This window comes from Salmo trutta, chromosome 6 (genome assembly GCF_901001165.1).
Source record: "Salmo trutta chromosome 6, fSalTru1.1, whole genome shotgun sequence".
NCBI lineage: Eukaryota > Metazoa > Chordata > Actinopteri > Salmoniformes > Salmonidae > Salmo > Salmo trutta.
The window spans coordinates 11,125,169-11,140,168 of NC_042962.1; the positions used below are offsets into that span (position 1 = coordinate 11,125,169).

Genomic DNA, 15,000 nt, shown 5'->3' on the forward strand with positions numbered 1-15,000 from the left:
TGTCCCAATACATTGATTTTTGACTCAGTGTTTTACAAACAAGCGTTTATAGGTCTCGATTTTATGTTAGGAATGATTCCAGCGTGACACGAGCCACAGATGAGACGGGAGTTATTGGCAAGTGATCTAAATACAAACAAGTAAACATATTTTGTTTTGCTTGTGAAATATCAAAATTGACCGGGACAGATAAAACAAGAGAGAGGGGACAGATAATAGACACAAAAGCATTGTCCTCCTCTCCTGCCGATGAAATACTGAAAAAAACACAAAGCGGTTCCTTCCTCTGAAATTCTCCTTGAATTATATACCTTCACATTGCGGAATATTACATTAAAGTTGGATACGTCCATGTAGAGGGGAGGCTGCGTCCAATACGGACTCATTTCCCCTATTCTGTAGCGGCAACACTTCGCTCCCCTCTTTTCAATGACAATGTGCCAAAAATCTAGGCATTTTCAAAACAGATTCCATATGCTATAAGCGGATTGCTACTGAGCGTACGAGTAAGAGACAGAAAAGAGAAACGGAATGCTATTTTACCAAAGGTATAGTTTTTATTTCTCTTTTGTTGCTGCATGGGTATATGCTTTTGGGAATTTAAAGGAAGGAATATTCAAAGTTATAAACTGATTGTGTGCTTATGTATTCGAGTTGTCTGGTTTAGGGTCCATGCCATTAAAACGTCGAGAAGTTTTAGGTTGGGTTAATGTGGGGGAAAAGTTCATTTGTATCGGACATTATTCGGTGTTTGAATGGGAGGAGAATAAATGTTAGATTTCTCTGTGGAGTTATGTCTGTACGTAATGTGTAACGCAAAGTATGGGAATATTATTTGCTTCTCCCGGTAAACGTATTTTGCAAGTGAAACTATATGAACAAGTTGTATATAATTTTGAGGAATTAATTAGTTAGTATCGCAAGCTTTTGTTTTATTCAAATTCACTGTGCACTGCCACGCAATATTCTAATGTGAAATTGACATGAATTTTGATATGTGATTAAATTCTGACCAGTTTGATGCACTTGATTTGACCATAAATTCCATTATTTTGGGGCTATATTTGTCCATTGATATTTATGGATTTTGATAAAGGAAAACTATTTTTTATTTAACATTACCTCCTTGAGTCCTTGTGTGTTTCCGTCTCTTAAACACGCTGCACGTGTGCTGTTGCTTCTCTGCGTGTTGTGACTTGTGTTGGGGATATTCTGGTTATGGGTCTGTGTGTAGCCTAAGGGAGATGGATCAGTATGATATGTATAGAGGGTTTGCCAGTGGGGCTGTGTGTTTTGAGGAAAGGGTCAAACTTCCCCAGTCGTGACCTAACGGACCCCAGAGGGCGCCGGTGCTTTGGACTAAAAGCATCAGATGTGAAACAAGGGAGAACCCCGAACCTCCCAGTCCTTATGGCAGGATTCAGACCGCTACCGAGGGCTGAACAAGCCTCAAAGCAATAGAAAACAATGTCCCAGGGAGAAAGCGTCAAGAATTTGATCCTATATTATTGTATTATTATTGTAATAAGAATTCACAAAAAGCAATAGTAGTTATATTTTTATTCGTATTCGTTTGAAAATTAAACACTAGCAAATGGTCGTTCTGATATAAGCTCAAGTGGCAACGTACGGTCCTTTTTTTTGTCGTTTTATTTCACCCTTCAGTCTGACCTGAGGACACACACTCTCTGAGTTTACAGATAATCTGTAATTAATTGGGGATTCTGAGATATGGAAATGGGGCGAAATGTTAGTTAACTTGGTCTTTTGTCAAGCAGCCTCCGGAGAAAGAGCATCGTCTGCTGGAACAGCGAGAGGGAGGCGACCGGGGGATTTACAAATGCATGAGGTTAAGATAAGGGGTACCAGGCCCTTAAATCCGCCTTACTTTCTTCTTTCACCGTGAAAACAAAAGAAAAGACAAGTGAATGTCTGCAATATATGGACAAGTCCCTCACAGTCGCCTGCTACGAGTGTATTAGTCTGCGTCCTTGCAAGAAAATAAGTGACCACTTGAAAATAAAATCAATCAATAGTTAAACATTCAGAACAACCTTTAGTCCATCGCACCAGGTTTGTTATTATAGCCTTAAGATTCTGTGAGACCAGAAAAGCTGTCCATTGCCTCATTGCCTCTTGCTCCATGCTGGTTTTCCAACCAGGCAGCGGCTTGTCTGGCTTCTCCTGTCCGCTGAGTGAGTCGCCTCTCCGGGAAGAGCAGTTTGGAATCCCTGGAGGACTCTAAAAAGCCACAGTCTCAGATTTGCGAAAAGTGACGCCACGGCTGACTACATTTAACACAGGTCACAGCCCTAGTAGTCCGGGAAACAGCAGCCCTGGGTCGAGCTTGGTTCGGGCTGGGTCGGTGTGGGTCTGGTTCAGTTGTAGGCTACTGCAGTAGGATGTATTGGCTGCCAGCAGCCTTATCATAGGATCCCAAAACCCAGCTCAGTCAATTCACCCCCTTCGATTTTTTTCATGAAGGAGAAGCGATCTCCTGCTTCCCTACACGATGAAGACCATGTTAAGGTCTCTCTCCCGATAGCGACTGTTAAGAGAGAGATCAAGTTAAGTAAAAAGGGTCAGGGTGGAAGGGAGCATAGTTAAACGGACTAATGCAACGAATAGGCCTATTATACATGTATTGTTTTGAATGGTGTGTTGGATTCAATGGGTCTTACATTGCCGGAGGTGTTATGCATGGATCTATAAAGCCCAGTCATCCTATGTGGGTGGCTTTGATGCTCATGTATTTGCAGATTTTTTTTCTTCTTCTAAGGTGATGCTTGTGTAGGCTATAGGCTACTTTCTATTAATCACGAGATAAATGTTTACCATCGTATCGTCACAACAACAAAAAACATTATAAACATGCTGTTATTTTAACCTATATCTTCTAATGACTGGTTCGTTTCTTATAATGTAGCTTATGCATTAGGCTTATCTGTCTAGTACGTCATATAAACGTTGCTATGTTCTTGACATCCATAGACGCGTAGACCAAACTGTGCTCTTCTATGCTCTACAATAAGTCAAATCCATGCTACAATATTTAACCTTTTAAATACTCTTAAAACATGATGAAGGAAGAACGTAATGTAGGCCTTATAATTTAGACTTTATTAATTGACTTTGCATCAAGTTATGATATTGAGATTTAATTTATATGTAAATAAATATCATACATACCCACCTTTTGGATAAGGCCGGCGTGTCCCCCCGCTGTACAGGCCTAAACGCCTGCTCTCTTCAGCTTTTCATAGCCAGACATATGCTTTTTTGTTCTGTCATAGTTTTACAACTATGTAATAAACATATCGATATTGTGTTCAATATTGACAACATGTCCTTGTTTACATACGGTATTCAATCGGTTTATACATTTACAACACAATTAAACACATTCAATTAGTCTCTATCTGAAACACGGTTCTATGTAATTGTATTGTATCTATGTATTGCCTTTTCATTCTGTGCATCTCTCAAGATTCCACATATTTAAATCCAGTACATCAAATATTATCCTATATATTTAATACAATCGGGATATCAAAATAAGCAAACGCATCAATACATTTGGAATATATACTGACATTCTGAACAGCTTTAATATAATTATATATTTTATATGTGCCTTGCACAGGGTGGAATATCAGCCTATAGTTTTTCCTCATCTGCGGACCTTTATATAAAAAAAGGATGAATTATCCCTAATTCTATACCCTATTTGCTTAACAGGAAACGGCCATTTGTTGTTGTGTATGTCTTTGGACTGACCGATAAAACCGTAAAACATTTCCCCCGTTAAGATCACTTTGGTCTATCTGACGCGTTCCGTCCTACGGCCTTTGCTCTGGACAGGGGCTCGGTGCGTCATTTGCAATGTGGAGACTGTTGATCAGCTCGCTAATTACACCTCTCTCTCTCTGTTTCTCTCTCTCTTCCTCTCTCCCACCCTCTCTCATTCGCCCTTTCTCTTCCATTCCCAGAGTGCATATCGGGAATAGACACACAAAGACATGCGCACTCAACTTAATCAGCCATTTTTTTTAAACAGGGCTAAAACGATAATAATTAGCAGAATAAAGACATATCGGATTTTCATTTCCTTTCCGCCGTTTCTCGACCCCTCCACAACCGAAACTGAGAGGCTGCAGTCGAGACATCTTTCACCGATCGGACCCAAAGGATAGCTTTCATACCGCTTGCCATTTTGTATGTTTATTTTTTTTCAATAAAGTTGGGAGGATTATACATTTTTTTCCCCTTTTTTCATTTTTGTGTTATCATATTTCGCAACCATTGGATGTGACTTTGTTTTCAAACCAAAAACAGGAGACGAAAGGGAACGGACTGCGTGGGGGTAGAAAGTAAGTTTTTTTTCTATAACTTTTATTGAGTAGTGGGTGTTCAATTCAGGTCAAATGTTGAATATCTTTTTAAGTGGATCCGTCAGAATCTTTGACATAGCGTTCAGCGTATAACAGCTGTTTTCATGCGGTATGTTTTCGGCAATAACCCAGCCTAGCTTTGCCTTGGAAAACATCGCATATTGAGGTGTTTGTTGAAGTCCTGCTTTGGTTTTACTAGCAGAGAATTGTCACGGGCCAGTCGAAAACCTTTACGTGAGTGTCATTGCTGCCTCGGCCAAATCTGCTCTCAAAGTTTGCTAAGGTTTGTCTGATTCCGATCGTATGTAATACGATCTGTGAAATACAACGTAAAACAAATCGTTACATGATATCACGTATTTCCCCGGTGTGGCTTGGTTAATTACGGCGCTAGACTAGACGTAACAAGGTCCGATCTCTGGTGGTCTAGGATACGTGAATGTTTTATTCCTGTTGTTTCCCCCCGGTCAAAGAGTTCTGCCTGGTTTCAGTGCTGGACCACTTGTAAAAGCTGGACCTGACGGTTCGGCATTTAGCCTACAATGTATCCATTCATATATTTTGTTATGTCGCTATCTTCCTCACGTTATTGTTACGTTTAACACCGTATAAATTCTAAAGCGACGCGTAGAGCAACACGATTTACACCGTCACGCTTATATATTGTTTAGATAGATGCATGTACTGTCTTTTTAGATTATACTATTGAGATTCAATGTGTATTCAATGTATAATGGTCCTACAATTCCCAATTACCTGCTGCGTGTAAAGGAGTAGCCATGTACCGAGGCGTGGGTGGCTGTGTCGCCGGTGGAGGAGACCAGTCGTTGGGCTACTGATAGCACGCAGGTCCCCTGGATCCAGAAACTCACGGTTCTTAAATCTTTTTGATAAAATATTAAAAACCGGCATTGGGGAAAAAAAGAGCATAAGAGGCCCAAACTCTTCATTATGTGTTCTGTATTTTCTTTACTCCTGTCCTATTGCCGTAACGTAAGATTCATGTTCTCCCCATTCATTCGCTTTGCTGGGTTCATATTTTTTCTCCATATAATGAATTGTCCTTCCATTGCCAGTGATGAGGTTTTAGCACAGGCTTCGGCGGTGACTTGTCTATGCATGCTGATTGTTTAGTGTAACTTGGGGTACAGAGGAGAGGTGAGGAGAGGGGCTGTGGTAGGTTTTTTGCCTGATGGCTGGTTTGAGGTAGAGTCTTGGCTGGGATTGGGACACGACAGTGACAGGGACATCGATCGTTTGCATTAAGAGAGAGAGAAAAAAAAACCCCACCGGGACACGAGAGGCAGCTTCAAACTCCGGTATGTAAGGTTGTGTGTGTGTGTTTGCGCTCTCCGCTCGCTCTTTCTAGGGGACATCAGCAGCTTGATGATTTCTACTGGATTTCAGCTACGACTTTCTCTTCTTCGGCGTATTAGGACGATTTTTACATTTCTTTGTTTTTGCTTTGATTTAAGGGGAAATCATTTGAGCTATTTTCGGGTATTTGTAGTTCTTTAGCTAGATAAATAACTTTTGAAACAAATGCAACCACCGTTTATATTTTATGGATATACGATCTTTTTTAATTAAGGACTGTTGGACTAAAGCAAAAATGAAGATTGCAGAAATAATTTTTACCATTGTACAATTTTGGATACAATTAATTTTGATAAATATTTGTATTAAAGTATTATTATTATTATTATTATGATTATGTTGCAATAGTGGTTTGGAACTATGACTTGCATATTTTAAGGATGTTTCCAACGAATTACATTTGTTAATTTTTGTGCATTAATGAGTCTGAGAATTAAACTTGATAAGCCTATTTGACACCTTTAAACATTTATCTGAATAGTGGTGATTTGGCAGCAATGGGTTCAATGCTATGTAGTAAAATTCATGTTTGCTACAAATGGTGTATTACTAATAAGCTACGCAACACTCCATTTAACGATGTTAAAAAAAAAACAAAAAAGGAAATGCTGAGAAAAGATGTAAAAATGTAATTGCAGTGAGTTTCGTCAGTATTTTTCTCACAGAACATGGCTGCGTCGTTTCTCGCTCTCAGTCCTGTTCTTAAGGCAATGCTACTGGACCTTCAGTTTGTCTGACGACTGCGCGTTGGTTTTGTTTTACTGTGGTGATGAATATTCTTATTATTACAGTAATATTATTACTGTGTGCGCGTGCACGCACGCACGCACGCGCCTGCGATATAAAGCACATTAGCCTGGGTTTAATGCAAGCCTCGATAGGGGATTGAGGATGTGTTTGACCTATACTGCCAGTCTTGGAGGACAATTGAAAATGAAGAGTAAAAGCTGTAATTGGTTATTATCAAAAACAATGCAAGGCGTTTCAGTACATCAATGTACTTACAACAGGAGAAGGTAAAGGCGGCAGAGACAGAATAACAGAATATATATAACAGCGCTTCTACATCTGCATTGCTTGCTGTTTGGGGTTTTAGGCTGGGTTTCTGTGTAGCACTTTGTGACATCGGCTGATGTAAAAAGGGCTGTATTAATACATTTTATTGAAATTTGATTGTATAATAACACGTGTATTAGTGTGTATAAAACACATCGAGCCAATGGCCACAGGAATGAACACAAAACAAGAGACAGCCCCATGGTTCTTCTGTGTAAAGGCTTATAGTTTAACTGCATTTAAAACTCACAACATCGTGTATTAGTGCTTCTTATACGATTCAACATCTTCCACAGCTGAAAGCACATTTCATCATTACAACCTTAATCAAGGTGCTACTAGAGAGAAAGGCAATAAGGGGAAGAAGAAGGGATAGGAGAAGAGAGGCAGAGGGGCATGGAGAGAGTGAGGAAGAGAGGGTGAGGGGCAGGGAGAGAGAGAGGAAGAGAGGGTGAGGGGCAGGGAGAGAGTGAGGAAGAGAGGGAGAGGGGCATGGAGAGAGTGAGGAAGAGAGGGTGAGGGGCAGGGAGAGAGTGAGGAAGAGAGGGTGAGGGGCAGGGAGAGAGTGAGGAAGAGAGGGTGAGGGGCAGGGAGAGAGTGAGGAAGAGAGGGAGAGGGGCATGGAGAGAGTGAGGAAGAGAGGGTGAGGGGCAGGGAGAGAGTGAGGAAGAGAGGGTGAGGGGCAGGGAGAGAGTGAGGAAGAGAGGGTGAGGGGCAGGGAGAGAGTGAGGAAGAGAGGGAGAGGGGCATGGAGAGAGTGAGGAAGAGAGGGTGAGGGGCAGGGAGAGAGTGAGGAAGAGAGGGAGAGGGGCATGGAGAGAGTGAGGAAGAGAGGGAGAGCGGCATGGAGAGAGTGAGGAAGAGAGGGAGAGGGGCATGGAGAGAGTGAGGAAGAGAGGGAGAGCGGCATGGAGAGAGTGAGGAAGAGAGGGTGAGGGGCAGGGAGAGAGTGAGGAAGAGAGGGTGAGCGGCAGGGAGAGAGTGAGGAAGAGAGGGTGAGGGGCAGGGAGAGAGTGAGGAAGAGAGGGAGAGGGGCATGGAGAGAGTGAGGAAGAGAGGGTGAGGGGCAGGGAGAGAGTGAGGAAGAGAGGGAGAGGGGCATGGAGAGAGTGAGGAAGAGAGGGAGAGCGGCATGGAGAGAGTGAGGAAGAGAGGGTGAGGGGCAGGGAGAGAGTGAGGAAGAGAGGGAGAGCGGCATGGAGAGAGTGAGGAAGAGAGGGTGAGGGGCAGGGAGAGAGTGAGGAAGAGAGGGAGAGGGGCATGGAGAGAGTGAGGAAGAGAGGGAGAGGGGCAGGGAGAGAGTGAGGAAGAGAGGGAGAGTGGCAGGGAGAGAGTGAGGAAGAGAGGGAGAACAGCAGGGAGAGAGTGAGGAAGAGAGGGTGAGTGGCAGGGAGAGAGTGAGGAAGAGAGGGTGAGGGGCAGGGAGAGAGTGAGGAAGAGAGGGTGAGGGGCATGGAGAGAGTGAGGAAGAGAGGGAGAGGGGCAGGGAGAGAGTGAGGAAGAGAGGGAGAGTGGCAGGGAGAGAGTGAGGAAGAGAGGGAGAACAGCAGGGAGAGAGTGAGGAAGAGAGGGTGAGCGGCAGGGAGAGAGTGAGGAAGAGAGGGAGAGCGGCATGGAGAGAGTGAGGAAGAGAGGGTGAGGGGCAGGGAGAGAGTGAGGAAGAGAGGGAGAGGGGCATGGAGAGAGTGAGGAAGAGAGGGAGAGGGGCAGGGAGAGAGTGAGGAAGAGAGGGAGAGTGGCAGGGAGAGAGTGAGGAAGAGAGGGAGAACAGCAGGGAGAGAGTGAGGAAGAGAGGGTGAGTGGCAGGAGAGAGTGAGGAAGAGAGGGTGAGGGGCAGGGAGAGAGTGAGGAAGAGAGGGAGAGTGGCAGGGAGAAAGATAGAGAGGGAGAGTGGCAGGGAGAAACTGAGGAAGAGAGGGAGAGTGGCAGGGAGAGAGAGAGGAAGAGAGGGTGAGGGGCAGGGAGAGAGCGAGGAAGAGAGGGTGAGTGGCAGGGAGAGAGCGAGGAAGAGAGTGAGAACAGCAGGGAGAGAGTGAGGAAGAGAGGGAGAGTGGCAGGGAGAGAGCGAGGAAGAGAGTGAGAGCGGCAGGGAGAGAGCGAGGAAGAGAACGAGAGCGGCAGGGAGAGAGATAGAGGAAGAGAGGGAGAGTGGCAGGGAGAAAGATAGAGAGGGAGAGCGGCAGGGAGAAACTGAGGAAGAGAGGGAGAGTGGCAGGGAGAGAGAGAGGAAGAGAGGGTGAGGGGCAGGGAGAGAGATAGAGGAAGAGAGGGAGAGTGGCAGGGAGAGAGCGAGGAAGAGAGGGTGAGGGGCAGGGAGAGAGATAGAGGAAGAGAGGGAGAGTGGCAGGGAGAGAGTGAGGAAGAGAGGGAGAGTGGCAGGGAGAGAGCGAGGAAGAGAGGGTGAGGGGCAGGGAGAGAGATAGAGGAAGAGAGGGAGAGTGGCAGGGGGAGAGCGAGGAAGAGAGGGTGAGGGGCAGGGAGAGAGATAGAGGTGAAACCTCCCTATAACTCTCTGGGCAGGCAGGCCTATCCAGCAGGAAGATTGTCTCCAGCCTCTTTTCAGGGCGACGATGTGTCATTTCCACCCAGCCTCATCACCCTCTACCTATCTGATATTAATGGGAAAATCAATATTTCAGGGATTAAATTTCCCTCCTTCATTTTTTATGGTTTCTACCTCAATAAGTCTCTTTTCTAATAGATGGAAGTCAGATGATTTAAAATCCTGAGAGAGAGAGAGAGAGAGAGAGAGAGAGAGAGAGAGAGAATTGCAACAAGCCTATCTTCCTGCATTTTAATGTTCATTTCCTGTAGATCTCTATAGGACGTAGTCAGGAGGACAGTCTCACTGCTTTACCAATCAGACTAAAGGTAGAAATGGGAAAAATATGAGTCTGGTTGAATACATAAGACGGCCTAGTAATCCAAGTAGTAGTTATTATTAAAGAGAAGATCCCTTACACATGCACACACACACTTAGATTATTTCCAAATCCCAATCATTGAATACCACGGCCGGGTGAACAGAATGACTTTGTACACACCAGACAGTCGAGTGGGACTCTCTTTTTTTCTTCGTTTTTAACGGAAGGAAATGGATGTATTTTGGAGAACTTGTAAATGTTGTGTTTGATATGTGGTTGGTGTGTGAGGAATGGAAGTTAATGAAATGGCCTAGCAGCAATAGCCTGTATGATTATACAGGCACAGATGCATTACCATAATCGTACGCATCTCATTTTCACATGGAATAGACGAGGACTCCTCTGGCCCTGCAGACCTTCATTAAGAGACAGTACAAATGTGGACGCGTGCTTATTCCACCTTCCTTCCTCTACCATCTGGTGTGTGTCAAACAGCTGGGGGATTTTCATATGTGCTAGGGTTATTGTTCTCAGTTTTTCGTCATATCAGACTGACCTAGATTGAGAGAGGGATAGCTATAGATAGAGGGACAGTCTGAGACAGTCCTGTGTGGCTCAGTTGGTAGAGCTTGGGTTTTGCAACACCAGGGTTGAGGGTTTGATTCCCACGGGAGAAAAGTACGAACATGTATTCACTGACTACTGTATGTTGCTCTGGATAAGAGTGTCTACTAAATAACTGAAATGTAAAGAGAGAGAGAGGGACGATGGGTTTGTAATCGTAGCAGCAGGGACGCTTGGCTTGGATTCACAGCCATTAGGATGTGAAAAGCACAACCTCCCACATCCTGTTATTAAAACTAAAACACTCATACCCTGCTTATTCTCTTGTCTTCCTGTGCCTCCCCTCCAGGACTTCATTTCGTTTTTCCCTCTTTCATTTCATTTGGGATGAGGTGTAGGCTAGTGTCGGTCAGTGATCTTTTTAATGGTTTTAATGTGAGGTTAGAGATACACATCGTTGTAATAGTCCACACTAATTCTCTCCCCATACAGTCACTCAGTTTAAAGGAAACAACCTGCTTCTCTCCCCATACAGTCACTCAGTTTAAAGGAAACAACCTGCTTCTCTCCCCATACAGTCACTCAGTTTAAAGGAAACAACCTGCTTCTCTCCCCATACAGTCACTCAGTTTAAAGGAAACAACCTGCTTCTCTCCCCATACAGTCACTCAGTTCAAAGGAAACAACCTGCTTCTCTCCCCATACAGTCACTCAGTTCAAAGGAAACAACCTGCTTCTCTCCCCATACAGTCACCCAGTTTAAAGGAAACAACCCACGCAGCGATTTGTTTCACTCCGATTTCAATTTCCTTTGACGATCTCAGTTTTTAGAGTCTCTGTTTTTTTATGATACATAAAACAAATGTGTCAGAATACTGAGGTGTTTTATACAGTCAGACATAATGAAGAGATGAGGAGAAATGAAGAACATACATTTACCGTTGATACGATTGTTTGAGATGCGTGTGTGTGTGTGTGTGTGTGTGTGTGTGTATTTGAGAAGTGTGCGTGCGTGTGTGTGTGTGTATTTGAGAAGCACATATGTGTGTGTGTGTGTGTTTCAGAAGCGTGTGTGTTTCATAAGCATGTCTTTATTTCTGGTGTGAGCGAGTAGGGTAGCGTCAGTACTGTGGTCCCAGGGCCTAGAAGCCTGTAGCAGGAAAAGCCAAGAACTCAGAAGCAGCCAAGCTTAATATCTTAAAGAAGGGGGCATTCTGTGACTGTTCTGGGGCAGTACCGCTGAGCGAGAGAGAGAGAGATGGAGAGAGAGAGAGATGAGAGAGAGAGAGATGAGAGAGAGAGAGATGAGAGAGAGAGAGATGGAGAGAGAGAGAGAGACGGAGAGAGAGAGACAGAGAGAGAGAGACGGAGAGAGCGAGACGGAGAGAGAGATGGAGAGAGAGAGAGACGGAGAGCGCGAGACGGAGAGAGAGATGGAGAGAGAGACGGATAGGGAGAGACAGAGAGAGAGAGAGAGAGAGAGAGAGAGAGAGATGGAGAGAGAGGGAGAGAGAGAGGTAAAAGACTTGGAACAGGTTCAAGCCTCTTGTAGCTCCTGGGGGCGGCTGCTTGTGAATATGCACACGTTTAGTGTAATTAGCAGCTAATTATATGAGCATATGCAGATGATCATATGGAAGGGGGCTTGTACCGCCGGAGGGGTGTGTGTGAGGGGGGGATCATCTCCATTGTACTGCGGTGGAACGGGCCAGTAATAATGGGTCTGGAGGGGTGTGTGTGAGGGGGGATCATCTTCATTGTACTGCGGTGGAACGGGCCAGTAATAATGGGTCTGGAGGGGTGTGTGTTGGGGGGGGGGATCAGCTCCATTGTACTGCGGTGGAACGGGCCAGTAATAATGTGTCTGGAGGGGTGTGTGTGAGGGGGGGGATCAGCTCCATTGTACTGCGGTGGAACGGGCCAGGAATAATGGGTCTGGAGGGGTGTGTGTGAGGGGGGATCATCTCCATTGTACTGCGGTGGAACGGGCCAGTAATAATGTGTCTGGAGGGGTGTGTGTGAGGGGGGGGATCAGCTCCATTGTACTGCGGTGGAACGGGCCAGTAATAATGGGTCTGGAGGGGTGTGTGTGAGGGGGGGGATCAGCTCCATTGTACTGCGGTGGAACGGGCCAGTAATAATTGGTCTGGAGGGGTGTGTGTGAGGGGTGGGGATCAGCTCCATTGTACTGCGGTGGAACGGGCCAGTAATAATGGGTCTGGAGGGGTGTGTGTGAGGGGGGGATCAGCTCCATTGTACTGCGGTGGAACGGGCCAGTAATAATGGGTCTGGAGGGGTGTGTGTGAGGGGGGGGATCAGCTCCATTGTACTGCGGTGGAACGGGCCAGGAATAATGGGTCTGGAGGGGTGTGTGTGAGGGGGGGGGATCAGCTCCATTATACTGCGGTGGAACGGGCCAGTAATAATGGGTCTGGAGGCAGTTGGTCCACTCCGCCGTGGATACGCATAACAGCCAATCTGATTTACGCCTGGAAGCGGTGTGGCGATGTGACCAAATTTCATTAGTAGCCAGTGCAACTTGGTTAATTGTGCTGACTAATGTCTAATGTCCCCTGGTTGGTCGGTCGGATAAATGACTCATGTTTCGCTTGTGACGGAATTTACATATGCAAAATGATCCCTGCCAGCCTCAGTTCCTCATCTGGTGTGTAGGAGTGACAGAAGGGACTGTGAGAGAGAGGTGCAGCTTGTAGGCTTGCGGCTGTGGGGCATTGATGTGAATGTGTGTTTCGGTGATTTGAATGTGTCTGTCGGTGATTTGAATTAGAGGTCGGCCGATTATGATTTTTTTTCAACGCCGATACCGATTATTGGACGGCCAAAAAAAGGCCTATGCCGATTATTTGTAATAATGACAGTTACAACAATACTGAATAAACACTTTTATTTTAACTTAATATAATACATCAACAAAATCAATTTAGCCTCAAATAAATAATGAAACATGTTCAATTTGGTTTAAATAATGCAAAAACAAAGTGTTGGAGAAGAAAGTAAAAGTGCAATATGTGCCATGTAAAAAAGCTAACGTTTAAGTTCCTTGCTCAGAACATGAGAACATATGAAAGCTGGTGGTTCCTTTTAACATGAGTCTTCAATATTCCCAGGTAAGAAGTTTTAGGTTGTAGTTATTATAGGAATTATAGGACTATTTCTCTCTATACGATTTGTATTTCATATACCTTTGACTATTGGATGTTCTTATAGGCACTTTAGTATTGCCAGTGTAACAGTATAGCTTCCATCCCTCTCCACGCTCCGACCTGGGCTCGAACCAGGAACACATCGACAACAGCCACCCTCGAAGCAGCGTTACCCATGCAGAGCAAGGGGAACAACTACTCCAAGTCTCAGAGCGAGTGACGTTTGAAACGCTATTAGCGCGCACCTGCTAACTAGTTAGCCATTTCACATCGGTTACACCAGCCTAATCTTGGGAGTTGATAGGATTGAAGTCATAAACAGCGCAATGCTTGAAGCACAGCGAAGAGCTGCTGGCAAAACGCACGAAAGTGCTGTTTGGATGAATGCTTACGAGCCTGCTGCTGCCTACCACCGCTCAGTCAGACTGCTCTATCAAATCATAGACTTAATTATAACATAATAACACACAGAAATACAAGCCTTTGGTCATTAATATGGTCCAATCCGGAAACTATCATCTCAAAACAAAACATTTTTACTTTCAGTGAAATACAGAACCGTTCCGTATTTTATCTAACGGGTGGCATCTCTAAGTCTAAATATTCCTGTTACATTGCACAACCTTCAATGTTATGTCACAATCACGTAAAATTCTGGAAAATTAGTTTGCAACGAGCCAGGCAGCCCAAACTGTTGCATATACCCTGACTCTGCATGCAATGAACACAAGAGAAATTACACAATTTCACCTGGTTAATATTGCCTGCTAACCTGGATTTCTTTTAGCTAAATATGCAGGTTTAAAAATATATACTTCTTTGATTTTAAGAAAGGCATTGATGTTTATGGTTAGGTACAGTCGTGCAACAATTGTGCTTTTATCGCAAATGCGCTTTTGTTAAATCATCCCCCGTTTGGCGAAGTCGGCTGTCTTTGTTAGGAAGAAATATTCTTCACAGTTCGCAACGAGCCAGGCGGCCCAAACTGCTGCATATACCCTGACTCTGTTTGCAAGAGAAGTGACACATTTTCCCTAGTTAAAAGAAATTCATGTTAGCAGGCAATATTAACTAAATATGCAGGTTTAAAATGATATACTTGTGTATTGATTTTAAGAAAGGCATTGATGTTTATGGTTGGAGCAACGTGTACCTAAGCGATTATATGCAACGCAGGACAGGCTAGATAAACTAGTAATATCATCAACCATGTGTAGTTAACTAGTGATTATGATTGATTGATTGTTTTTTATAAGATAAGTTTAATGCTAGCTAGCAACTTACCCTGGCTTCTTACTGCATTCGCATAACAGGCAGGCTCCTCATGGAGTGCAATGTAAAGCAGGTGGTTAGAGCATTGGACTAGTTAACCATTAGGTTGCAAGATTGAATCCCCGAGCTGACAAGGTAAAAATCTGTCGTTCTTCCCCTGAACAAGGCAGTTAACCCACCGTTCCTAGGCCGTCATTGAAAATAAGAATGTGTTCTTAACTGACTTGCCTAGTTAAATAAAGGTAAAAAATAAATAAAAATCAGCCAAATCGGCGTCCCAAAATACCGATTTCCGATTGTTATGAAAACTTG

The 15,000-nt window shown here is 44.4% G+C and overlaps 1 protein-coding gene across 2 annotated transcripts in view; it reads left to right on the plus strand.

Moving 5' to 3' along the window:
* Positions 1 to 304: 304 nt before the first annotated feature.
* The window catches only part of LOC115195406 (zinc finger homeobox protein 4-like), a 66,714-nt gene continuing 52,018 nt past the window's right edge, over positions 305 to 15,000 (plus strand). Inside the window, exon 1 of one of the 2 annotated variants that reach the window (XM_029755230.1) lies at positions 305 to 548. The gene's annotated coding sequence lies outside the window, so the exon portion shown is untranslated. Of the gene's footprint in view, positions 549 to 3,967; positions 4,371 to 15,000 lie in introns of those variants that run through there. The other variant, XM_029755229.1, reaches the window with a different exon arrangement.